The sequence below is a fragment of the Hippoglossus hippoglossus genome, chromosome 5 (genome assembly GCF_009819705.1).
Source record: "Hippoglossus hippoglossus isolate fHipHip1 chromosome 5, fHipHip1.pri, whole genome shotgun sequence".
Classification (NCBI taxonomy): domain Eukaryota; kingdom Metazoa; phylum Chordata; class Actinopteri; order Pleuronectiformes; family Pleuronectidae; genus Hippoglossus; species Hippoglossus hippoglossus.
Window position 1 is genome coordinate 8,646,174 of NC_047155.1, and position 11,549 is coordinate 8,657,722.

At 41.6% G+C, this 11,549-nt stretch overlaps 1 protein-coding gene across 2 annotated transcripts in view; it reads right to left on the reverse strand.

Moving 5' to 3' along the window:
• The window catches only part of LOC117761766 (cadherin-22-like), a 146,649-nt gene extending 142,026 nt beyond the window's left edge, over positions 1 to 4,623 (reverse strand). For both annotated transcript variants that reach the window (XM_034585980.1, XM_034585978.1), the window contains exon 1: positions 4,364 to 4,623. The gene's annotated coding sequence lies outside the window, so the exon portion shown is untranslated. The remainder of the gene's footprint in view (positions 1 to 4,363) is intronic.
• Positions 4,624 to 11,549: the final 6,926 nt, after the last annotated feature.

Below are 11,549 nucleotides of genomic sequence, written 5' to 3' on the forward strand. Positions count from 1 at the left end.
TAGGGTTAGGGTTAGGCATTATGCCAATGAGTGTCCTCACTAAGGCAGAAGTAAAAACGTGTGTGTGTGTGTGTGTTTGAGTCAAGAAGAAAGACAAAGGGCAAAAAGCAGAAACGGATCAAAGGATACAACTTTTACTCTTTGTACTTGGGATGTGCATGATCTGTCTGTTAAATGATTAAAAACTGCTAATACTCATTAGTTAAACTATCATTTTGTATTAATGCGCAACGTTGGTCATCTAGTGCAGACGACGACCTCCCTCCCCGCACTAATGCCTGCATGTTGTGAACAGGGTTGTCAAAATAACACATTAAGTTTGATTAATTAATCACAGTAAATAATGTGTCAAAAAAAGTAAACACAGATTAATCACACTCTGCGATGCCCCCTGAACCCTAAAGGCATTGAAACGATTCTTCATAGTGCGTCATCTACCTGCTTCAAGTGTTCTGGTTTGGCAAACTTTTCATTCATTTAAGAAAATTGATCTTTTTGTTCCAGCCTCAGACAAAAACCTAATTTTCCAACAGGAACATCTCACACAGTTTCACGGCTGAGATACCGGGGAGAAAGGAATGTCATGTAGCGTATATGTGCTGCTGCTGCGAAACCATGAAGCTTAAACCCTGCAGGGACAGATGCACCGCTGGAATTGCAGCACCACAGAACTTACATGTAAAATATGTGATTAATTTAGATAAATTAATCAGAAAGCATGATATTAATTAGATTATATCAATTAATCACTTGATACCCCCAGCTGTAAACCAGCGAGCTGAGAGGTGGGGCAGGTGAGGTCTCATAAAACCAGTGGGGTTTGGCAGTACTTTGATCCAGAAGATAGAAATAATATCTTTATTTTATTCATATTTTGCACATAACACAGCTTGGCAAATTTCTTGTAAACCTACTTGGCAATAAACCCTGATTCTGATTTTGAAAAATAGGGTTGTATGCAGAGATTTAACTGACATATAACCACACAACCTTGTGTTATTTACATGTTTCGTACAATAACAAAAATGTCATGGAAGTCGCCCACTAGTGCCAAACATTTCACAGGCATTTAAATTATGTTTGGATTATTGAAGAATATGATTAACAAGTCTAAATTGCTCTTAAAGGTTCAGTGTGTAGAATTTAGTGACATCTACAGGTGAAGTTGCATGTAGCAGTGTTTAGTCTAGGCTACTGTACTAAACATGGCGGCCCCTGTAGAGTGGAACTGCTCTGATGTAAATATAAACTATTTAAATATAAAGGGCCCATTCTAGGGTAAAGAAAACAACAACTCGTACAATGTAGATGAAACACACTAGTAAAAACATCACTAGGATTATTGTATGTTCAATTTCTGCCAATAGATCCCTTTCACCTAAATATTACACAATGAACCTTTGAACACATTAAACAACAATTAACCTTATAGATGAAATCATGCTCATTATTTACTGTCTTTAAATGTACGTTAAATCAAATGTATGTAAATTCATCTGTAATAAAATTGTATATGCAGCTACAATTATTTATCCGTGCATCCGTGGTTTGTGTGGCTGTGTGTGTGTCTGTGTGTGTTTGTGTATGTTTGTTGAAAAACGTGTGAAAATGCCTGCCTGCGAATTGGCACTGACTCCAGAAGCCCACAGTAATGCATTCACTTTTGGTACATAAATCACAATCAGCCCATTCTGCCATCTGGGTTACTGCTACATGGCCCTTGTAATGTACACGCTGGTTAGACCACCAGCTGAATAAATGAGCAGTCCAGGACACAAAGCAGAAACATGTCTGTAATGGACAGTAAGGTGGGAAATGTATTCCCACTCACTTTTTGTTCCTCCTTGCAGAGAGAAAAAAGTTTCATATTCTCGATATCACTTGCAGATATATGTGCACATGGAGTATGTGTATCACTGCAAATGTGTCTATCGGCTGATCTTGAAACATGGCTATAAAGCCTTGTAACGTAATAAAGTGCGATGGTAGGAAAGCAGACAAAAGATGGGTTTGGTAAATAGAGAAGTAATTTGACATGAATAAAACAACAGAGCCTCTGGACGATGGTGCAGACATGTGACTGGATGTGGTAAATTTGTAGCACGGCAAAGATCCTGATCACATCATGATTTATGTTTAAATAACGACTGAATGCTTGTTACCGCAAAAAAAAACATGACTTGCTTTTTGAAAATCATTATTACATGTATTGCAGTGTTTATAAGCATACAAATAAAGAGAAGAACAATTCATTCTTGGGGAGACTTCAAATTAATTCTGCCCTCCATTTGCCTCAAGTTTTTGCTGATGTCTACACCGACCAATTTTCATCCTGCAAAATCAATTTTCCCAACCCAGGGTCATTAAAGGTCACGGCCCTCACCAGAGGTCCTGCCTCTTTGACCGATTCCTGTTCAGATCGGCATCTAATTGGAAAATTAAAGTCATTGATTGGCTATTGGGACAAGAGGCATTTCTCTCACTTTCGCAAACACCAATTAGCTCAGGATGAATCGTAAACTGAGGCAGGCCAGCAGTCTCAGCTACACGCACACACACACACACACACAGCTACCATATACTCACACACGTGCACGGACACGTCAATACACACACGATCAACAAGATCAAACATCCTACAGGAGTAAACTTGAGCATTTCTAACCTCAGCCAAGGTCACTCAGTAATATCCAAGCTTAAAGTGTACTGTAACCTCCCGGTCACAAATCATATTCTGGTAATATGAAGCCTGCACACACACACAACCACACACAGACACACACACACACACAAGTCGTCCTGTTGCGAATAGGTTGTATTTCATCTGGATTCCACAGAGATGAAGGGTCTGCCGCCCAACAAAACAAATATTGCGTTGGAATGGAAAGAATTTGATAAATCTCGTAGTTGTGATGTACGTGTGACAGTGCATGTGTCTACGAGGTTATATACGGGAAAATAAAAACACAGCCCGATGGAGCTTCTTCTATAATAAGACCAGGAGCCACTATTCGTCTGTCTCATCAATGGCGGTTTCATGAGCCGCACAAATGCCAGATGGTATTTGAGTAAATCTAAATGTCACATCGACAAATGATTTGGGTAGTTGAGAGAAATCGTGGGCAACAGAGCACAATGAGAAGGGTTGTGAGGGAGAAGCAGCCGGCAAAGAAACAGAAACTGCTGAGAAATGCACATAATTTGGATCTCGTCCAGCAAAAATGTGTTAAAACAAACAGACTCGAAATATCTGTGGATGCTAATTTGGTCTGTGAATATCCATCAGATTAAAAAAAGGATAAGAATATTAAATACATGTGACTAAAACCTACAGTAATCTGTGTTAATGTGAACACGTTCTGAGCAGAGATCGACATAATTAAAAAAAAGACACGACGGCTATTTGCACCACATATTCTCTGTAATGACACTTTTAACGGTTTTTTTTTTTTAAATCTACAACTACTGAATCTGTCAAGGGATTATCATCACTAATCCGGATACACACGGAATCCAATGTGGTATTGTTCCCAGATATAAAAACAGTTCGGACGGCAGCGTGCTCTTAAGTCTGCATTCAGTCATTCAGCAGCTTCAGAGCACAGTGGCACACGTCCAACTTCCAAAATGCATCCTGCTGGCGCATCAAGTGGCCGCAGTGCTCGCAGACGCATCCCACAGTGCAGGAGATGCCTTCAATCACTTTACACCCGTGTAATTCCATTTAGGAAAGTAGGCGCTGCTGCTGCTGCTATTACACATGTTTATACACACACGTTTACACGCGTTGCTACTCTTGATCACATGAAAATTCTTTAAATGTGCAAAGACATGCGTGCGCACGCGTGCTGCACAATCATACAGAGGAGAGCTGATGGAAATGTTGCAACAGAAAAAAAAATGATATACATATATAAACGTGCAGCCACAGTGTGTGTGTGTGTGTGTGTGTGCGTGCGCGTGTGTGTGTGAGACCAGTGTGATACTTCACTGTGTCCTGCAACTAAACGGTTTAACGTCTCCAGCACAACGCGTATCATCCACCACGCTGCAGTTAATTGTGTGACAAGTGGCAACAAGTTCGGTGGTGGTGCCATGAAGTGAGGCTGAGGAGGGTTCGCTACAAGCAGAACCATTCCGTCTCCTCGTGCACGTACACGCACGCACAATACTAGCGCACCAAAAAAAAAAACCTCCGTGTGTGCATTCATGCAATTTCCCCTCTAATGCACTACCCACTGAAGTCCCACGGTGCCGTGTCGCCGGGCAGTGTGCACGTCCGGTGGAGTTGCACGCTCTGAGGCCACGCCGCTGCACGGTGCAACTTTCTCCTTTCATTAAAACAGCCCCTCCGAAGTCTTACCTTTCTTATCCTGCGAGGGAAACCGATGCCTCAGGCGTGACAAGTTGCTGAGGGGGATGCGGGGACGCGTGCCCAAGTTGCCGCTTCTCCCCCGGAATGAAATGTATAGGATCCTCGGTGTGATGGAAATCACAGGGACGGACGCTCCGTGCGCCTCGTCTGCCACCGCGCTGCGCGTCTGGAGGCTCCGAGGAGAGGAGAGGAGCGCATGAGGGAGAGGGGACGGCCAACCCGAGCCGCGTACTCGGCACGGCGCGGAGTGGAAAGCCCCTGGTGGTGATGGAGGGAACCTACAGGGGAGAGAGAGAGAGAGAGAGAGAGAGAGAGAGAGAGAGAGAGAGAGAGAGAGAATATGTGTGTGCCTGCATGAAAGAGATGTGTTAATGGACTCTTCACCTAAAGCCTCAGGATTTTGGCATAAAGTCATGAGCACTGTGGATTTGTCCATTACACAAAGATAGTTTATTCATTCTTATATATTCTGACAGAAAAAAAGCAACCAAGGGCTGAAACATCAACTGATTCCATAACTTTCAGAGCTCAAGCGTCTGCAGCATGGACCTGGAAGTTGTCTGCTTTGTTTTCTAATTCTATTTCGTTACTCCCCCTCATTCTCCACCTCCTCACCTAATTGAAAAGTCTGTCTAGATTTTCCTCCTCTTTAAATTATGACACAAAAGAGCCCTTTGTGGGTTTCAGCTGAAATCCAGCACCTGCCCGAGTGGAAGGAAACAAGAGCTAATGGAAATGAAGAAACACATTCAGCACAATGGACTGTGATCATGGCCGCGCTTGGTATTCAGATGAATTTTCTTTGGACAATCGAGAGGGTGAAAATATCAAGTGCGCCTGCTTCTTTGAAGTGGCTCACCTGCTAATCAGTGTGTGTGTGTGAGTGTGTGTGTGTGTGTGTGTGTGTGTATGTGTGTGTGTGTGTGTGTGTGTGTGTGTGTGTGTGTGTGTGTGTGTGCCTGTGCCTGAGAAATACGTGGGGACAAGATTGTGACAAAGGGAGAGGAGAAGCGATGGAGGGAGGTTTTTTGGCTGCACGTTACACACAAGCAGCTGGAGTCTCTCCGAGGCTCAGTAAGCAAGGTTGGGGGGGGGGTGTTAGGAAGCTGATGTACCAACAAGGATTTTAAAAGCCACTGTTCACAGAGCGCTGAGCTGCTAAGGGGATGAGGGGAGACCCAGCGAGAGAGAGAGAGAGAGAGAAAGAGAGAGAGAGAGAGAGAGAGAGAGAGAGAGGGTGGACGGGGGGAGTTGCAGAGAAAGTGAGAAAGAAATACTCTCATTTGAATCCTAAATCCAGGGCTTTATGACGGACAGGTAGCAAATCAATAACTTAACATGTGGTCCCACAGGCAAAACACTGCACTGTACGACACGAGCAGAGACGATCCTGTAAGCATGAACATTATTTTTCATCACCTTGCCACTTAGCAAGCCCCCCAGCACAATGTCCGCTGTGTTGATACTGAATCGTCAGTTCTATCCTGTCATCACTGTTTTCCCCTCATTATTGATGCATTTTGGCCTTTTTTGATTTATTCCCCCCCGGTTGACATGATTAATAAGTAAAGTACTGAATTAATTTGACGAACACAGTCAAACAAAGGTTTTGTCGCGTAATCAACTTTTCAAACAGCTCAACCTTTCCGTCGTGCCTCCGCGTACTCGCTGTGCCTGGTCATTTTACATAGCCGCCTCTTGGGGGTGGGGGGGGGAGGAAGTGCTGACTAAGGGCACGTCTGTTTAATATTACATTTTTCTTCAGCGGCGAGGTGTTGAAACACTGCCCGTGCCCATCACTCAAGCCCATAATGGGAACCGGAGACCAGCAGCTACAAACATAAATATGTGTGGGAATAGTACTGTAAGACACGACCAGCAACAGATCAATACAGGCCAGGGAGAGGGTGGGAAAGAGAGCGAGATGAAGGACGGTGGGTAAAAGGTCTTTAGGTTGTAATGGTGGAGTTAGCAGGACTCTTCACCTACATACTCTCTCTCACATGTGTAAACTGACTGTGAAGGAATCAGTCTCATGTAACTGACGCAATCTGTTCTCTCCCAGTAAAGACACGTTCTCCTGAGATGAGACCAAACTGAAATATCTCTAAACATTTCACACAAAACTGGAAATAATCTGAAAGTTAGAGGATTCAAAAATACAATTAGTTGAATTGTGCAACATGAAGATGAAGTATTGCAAAACTCAGGGTTAGGAATGACATTCAATTCAGAAAATCTGAAGCCTTGACCATTAACTTCTTTGCACTGAATTTCATATTATCGTGAGTTGTTTCCTTCCGCAGAATTATGTGTTCAGATGACACATATTGATTTGATCTACTCACCTGTAATAACTACAGCTCTGCTTCAAGTTTCCATCATTGCTTACTTAGCATTGATATTGAAAAAATTACATTAGAGCCAAATAAAAGCGTCCGAAAAAAACACATTGTTATTGTTATTGCAAGAAGGAACTTTCTGTCTTTCTTTCAATCATTGCCTGAATAATGCATCCGCAGAGGGCAGATCATAAAAACTCTGAAACACGGTTTCACTTGTATTAGAAGCAATATCAGGCAGAGGTGACCACACCATTAGAACATCTATATATTAAGCTTACTTACCTGAGAAATAAGGAAAGTCAACTTCATTTTAGATACAGAATTAGCTACAGTAAGAACAAGAGACTGAAACGAGGAAACAAAACTAAATGCTAACATTTCTCTGTGGATGAAAGGAAGGGAAACATCCTGTTTACTGATGAATTAAAGTTAGTGAATAATGGCAGTAACAGAAGGAAGGCGTCAAATAGGAGAGGGAATAAAGCTGCTGTCTATCGAAGCAGTGAAATGTGAAGGTGGAGATATTCAGGTGCTTTTTCGAGAGTGTTACAGCTACAACAAGTTGACTACGTCCTGCTCAAGAAGTAGCACCAGGCTAACCTGTGGTTTGCATCTGGAGGAGTCCAAATTTTCATGGAGGTTCTCTGAACATTTATTGGTAGCATTTGAGGCCTGAGAGCGTCGAGCATTCTGCGACATCACAAAAAGCTCTTAGAGACATTGTCAAACTCGCACTGGGTCATCAGGTTTTTAAAGTACGATGTCAAACCAGTTAAAGCCAAAGGGGGAACAGTTTTAAGATATTCTTTACAGTTTGAAAGGAGTAATATTTGTGATTAAAAGTATATTTAGACAAATGCAAAATAGGAGTGGTCTTGGACATTTGTATCATAGCCACCTCTGCACGTGATTCTACCCTTATTCACACTTCCAACACTCATCAGCAGCCTATTACTGTGGGTTCCTGTTTGGTTTAATAAAATCTGTATTTAAGCCCAAATGGATTTTTACCCACAGTCAGACAATATAAATTAACTTGGCATGATTACATGTGTAGAACTGAGAAACTACTTGCTATATTATAACTGTCACACTGTGTCGTAATAGCAGGCAGGTTAAAAAATAATGTGTGCTGCAGTTTATGGCTCTCTGCCTGCTCATTTCCAAATGGACTGGAGAAAAAACAAAAACTGCTTTAATGCTCAGCCTAAATCAGCAACTTGGACAACTCCTCATTCCCACAGTCTGTTAATTTCCAAACAGCAGGTTGTCAGAGATCGAAAAGCAGATCTGCTTCAGTTCTGATCAAAAATCACTAACACCTTTAAATACAAAGAAAATTCTGTGCAGCTGGCTGTTAGAGACTGTAGGAAAGAGCAGATCTCTAACTAACTCTTTATTTCCAAACATTGGGACAACTTTTTATTTCTAAATATATGGCTGTGGTAGAGAACTACTTCGAAGCTGATCCCCAATCAGCACCAGGGACAAGTTTTTGTATTTTCAAACATTGGGCTGTGGTGAAGAGCTGCGTTAACGGCCCAGTCACATATATGCAAATGCAAAGCAAATATTCTCCGAAGTTGAACTCCACACGAAGCCACTCTGCAATTTGCCTCACCACAGGAAGTATAAATATTTACATATGTGTGATTGTGCCCTAAAGCTGATCCCAAATTAGCACCATGGAAAAACTTTTTATTTCTAAATATATGGCTGTGGTAGAAAAATGCTGAAAAGTTGATTGCAAAACGGCACCACGGACAAGTTCTCATTTTTAAGCAAAAGACTGCAGGACTTCAAAAACATGTTTGAAATTACCTGTGAAATATGAATGAACATGACTGGAAGCTGATCCCAAATCAGCACCACGGACAGCTCTTTATTTCCAGATGGAGGACTGTGGACTGATCCAAAGCTGATGAACAACACGTACAACTCATCACGTTCGTACACAAGACTGTAGGACTTCAAAAAACAGATCTGAAATCAGCCCCATGTACCGTTTCTACAGAGTACTGTAGGACATCGCTGCTTCAAAGCAGATCCCAAATCAGCAGGACGGACAGTTCCACATTCCCCAGCAGCAGGACGGAGCTGCTTTAAAGCTGATCCCATATCAGAACCGTGGACGACTCCTCATCTCCAAACGAAGCACTGTTGGAAAAAGCTAAATTAAAGCCTATCCCATATCGTTCTCCTGGACTGCATGAGTTATTCATACAACCTCACTCCACCAAACATAATTTATTCTCTTATGATGACATAGGAAGTCATCCGTAGAGTCGTAGCCAACAGTGACTTCTCTATCCACCCCAGTGCGCTTCCTCTGGGTGGCCACAGTTATAGACAAAGAAGTCTAGAAGCAATATTTAAAAATTAACCAACGTATATATCTCAAATTCTCTTTATAATTCTCTGTTTAAAAATGACAAAGAAGCAGAAAATTACACTATAAGTTCGTGGGGAAGGTGTGGAGAGTGTGACTGTCTTTGTCAGAAGAAAATTCAGGTAAAAAAACTAAAAATCTTAACTGACAAAGAAAATATATTGAATATATACAACTTCAAGAAGAAGCCAGTGGCCATTTAAAAAGTAAAAAGGCATGTTGTTGACATGGAGACGAATATACATAACAGCAAAGTATGAGAGAAAAATAAAAAGTATAAATATAATAAAAGCACTGGTTTAGAAAAGGGGGTTGGATGTTTCCAACAAGAAAATGAGGAGAATCTAAGCTCTAGAATGAGCAGCACTGTTTCCTCACAGCACAGCACGAGCAACACCAACTCCATCACTTCTTTTTAATTTAATAAAGATCTATCTGTGCTGTGTGTCAAATTAGGAGGGCTTTGATTCATTGAATGTTCACTCTATAGTCATTGCAGGGCCATTTCAATTAAATTTAATTCAATCCAATAAACTTTATTTATCCCTGCAGGCAAGTTTTCACAGTGGATAGAAAATACATTAAAACAACACAAACGCATTATGAATATAAAGGGTTACCAATTCACACAACGCTCACCGTAACAGACACTGACGTCTACCGTCTTACTGAAATAAAAATTACATTTATTTATTTCCCAATCAAGATGGTGTAAGAACAATTAGCAGGAAATGTCAAGATCGTGAAGTGGATGAAATGCTCAGTCGCACACTGGCAACCAGGCCAAAACATCCCGAGAGGACAAACAGGGATGCAATTATCAAGCATAAATAAATACCTCAGATGTCACGATGGATTAAAACAAGACAGCGACGCTCAGACAAAGTGGAGCAAAGGGAACCTGCAGCTCTTCAGTCTGCAGCTCCACTCTTTTCACAGATTCTATCTATAGAGATACTGGAGTGTTTTCTTAGCTGTGTGAGTGAGCTGCAGGCTGGTTTAAAATCAGCACACCTGCCAGACATGCCCGTCTCAACTTTGAGAGATCAGAGAGGACCGACACAGGCTCAAATCGATACGGCATCATCCATGTTTTACCATGTGTATTTCAAGTAACTCCCGTCTACTTGCGGTCGCCCCTTTACGACGCATCTGGTGCTTGAGTGTGTAGCAGTTTGGGGTTTAGAGTTTTTCTTATTGGTTTCTGTGAGAGATTGTTTGTTTCTCATTAAGCTTGTTTTAGACCCCAGATTTACAAACCTACCACATGCTATGGTTCTGTCAATAAAAAAACAAGTCTATCGTTATATCTCTCAATATAAGATGATGTATAGGGATGAACATATTAAAACTGTATTTTCATTAGTTTGAAGTAATAGGGAGTAAAAATAATTTGATAAAGATACATCAGCCAATATATATATATATATATATATCTTTAAAAATTGGAAATATTTCTAAGATATCTTCATCAAACCCTTATGGCAAATACATTTTATTGAGGCTTGATATTTTACAGTTTCCCCCAAATGTAATAATATCAGCAAACAAAAGCACAGGTATCAATATGTATGTGAAAGGTTCATTTTTATCAATGAGCTTCAGAGAAACGGTGGCAAACAAAGAAAAGCCAGGGCTGCACAACGATGACGTCATATTTGTAATTCACACTCTCATAAATGCATTTAAACTTCATGAAATAAACAAAACATGCATCAGAGACTGAAAAACACAAACTATCAGTATCAAATGTTAAATCATAGAGTTATGTGAATGAACAATGTATTAAGTTAATGATATATTGATGATTTCATGCTTGCTTTCAGACATATAGGGATGTTATCACCTATATATCAGTAAAACATGGGCGTACACAGATTGGGCCGTCCCAGTGTTTCCCAGTGTTTTCCTCAGACTCCAGGAAAGCCCAGTTATCTGGTTCTCATTTGACAGACATCTGAAGTGTATCAGCTCCTGTCTCCGTGCTCATGCTCTGCAGCGTGTGGGTAGAAACGACTTTGAGATATCACTGAGACTCTCGTTGCCCACAGCTAGATCACAGTCCCTCAGCAGGGGTTGCAAAGTGCCAGCACTTGATAATCTGCGCTGATTTGATTCTATCTCTGTGCAGTCAGTGGGATCTCTTTAAGAGAAAGCCTGCCAGTTGAAACTATCTGCAGATTCTGTGTCACCGCTGCTCGTCGGCATCCGTTCAGTCGCCTAAACAACGCCGGAGCGCAGCGTCGCATGCAGTTTGAATCTGTGAGTTCACTGAGGGGGAATAAAGGAGCCCGGGCACCAATTCACACGGCCAATGTGGATACGAGGGGCGAAGTATGATTCTCACCAGACCTAATGTACGTCTGCCGCACACTGTGGAGCAGAAACCAGGCGGACTCAATACAGAGCAGTCCAGGAGACCTAAAAATAGTCTTTCATA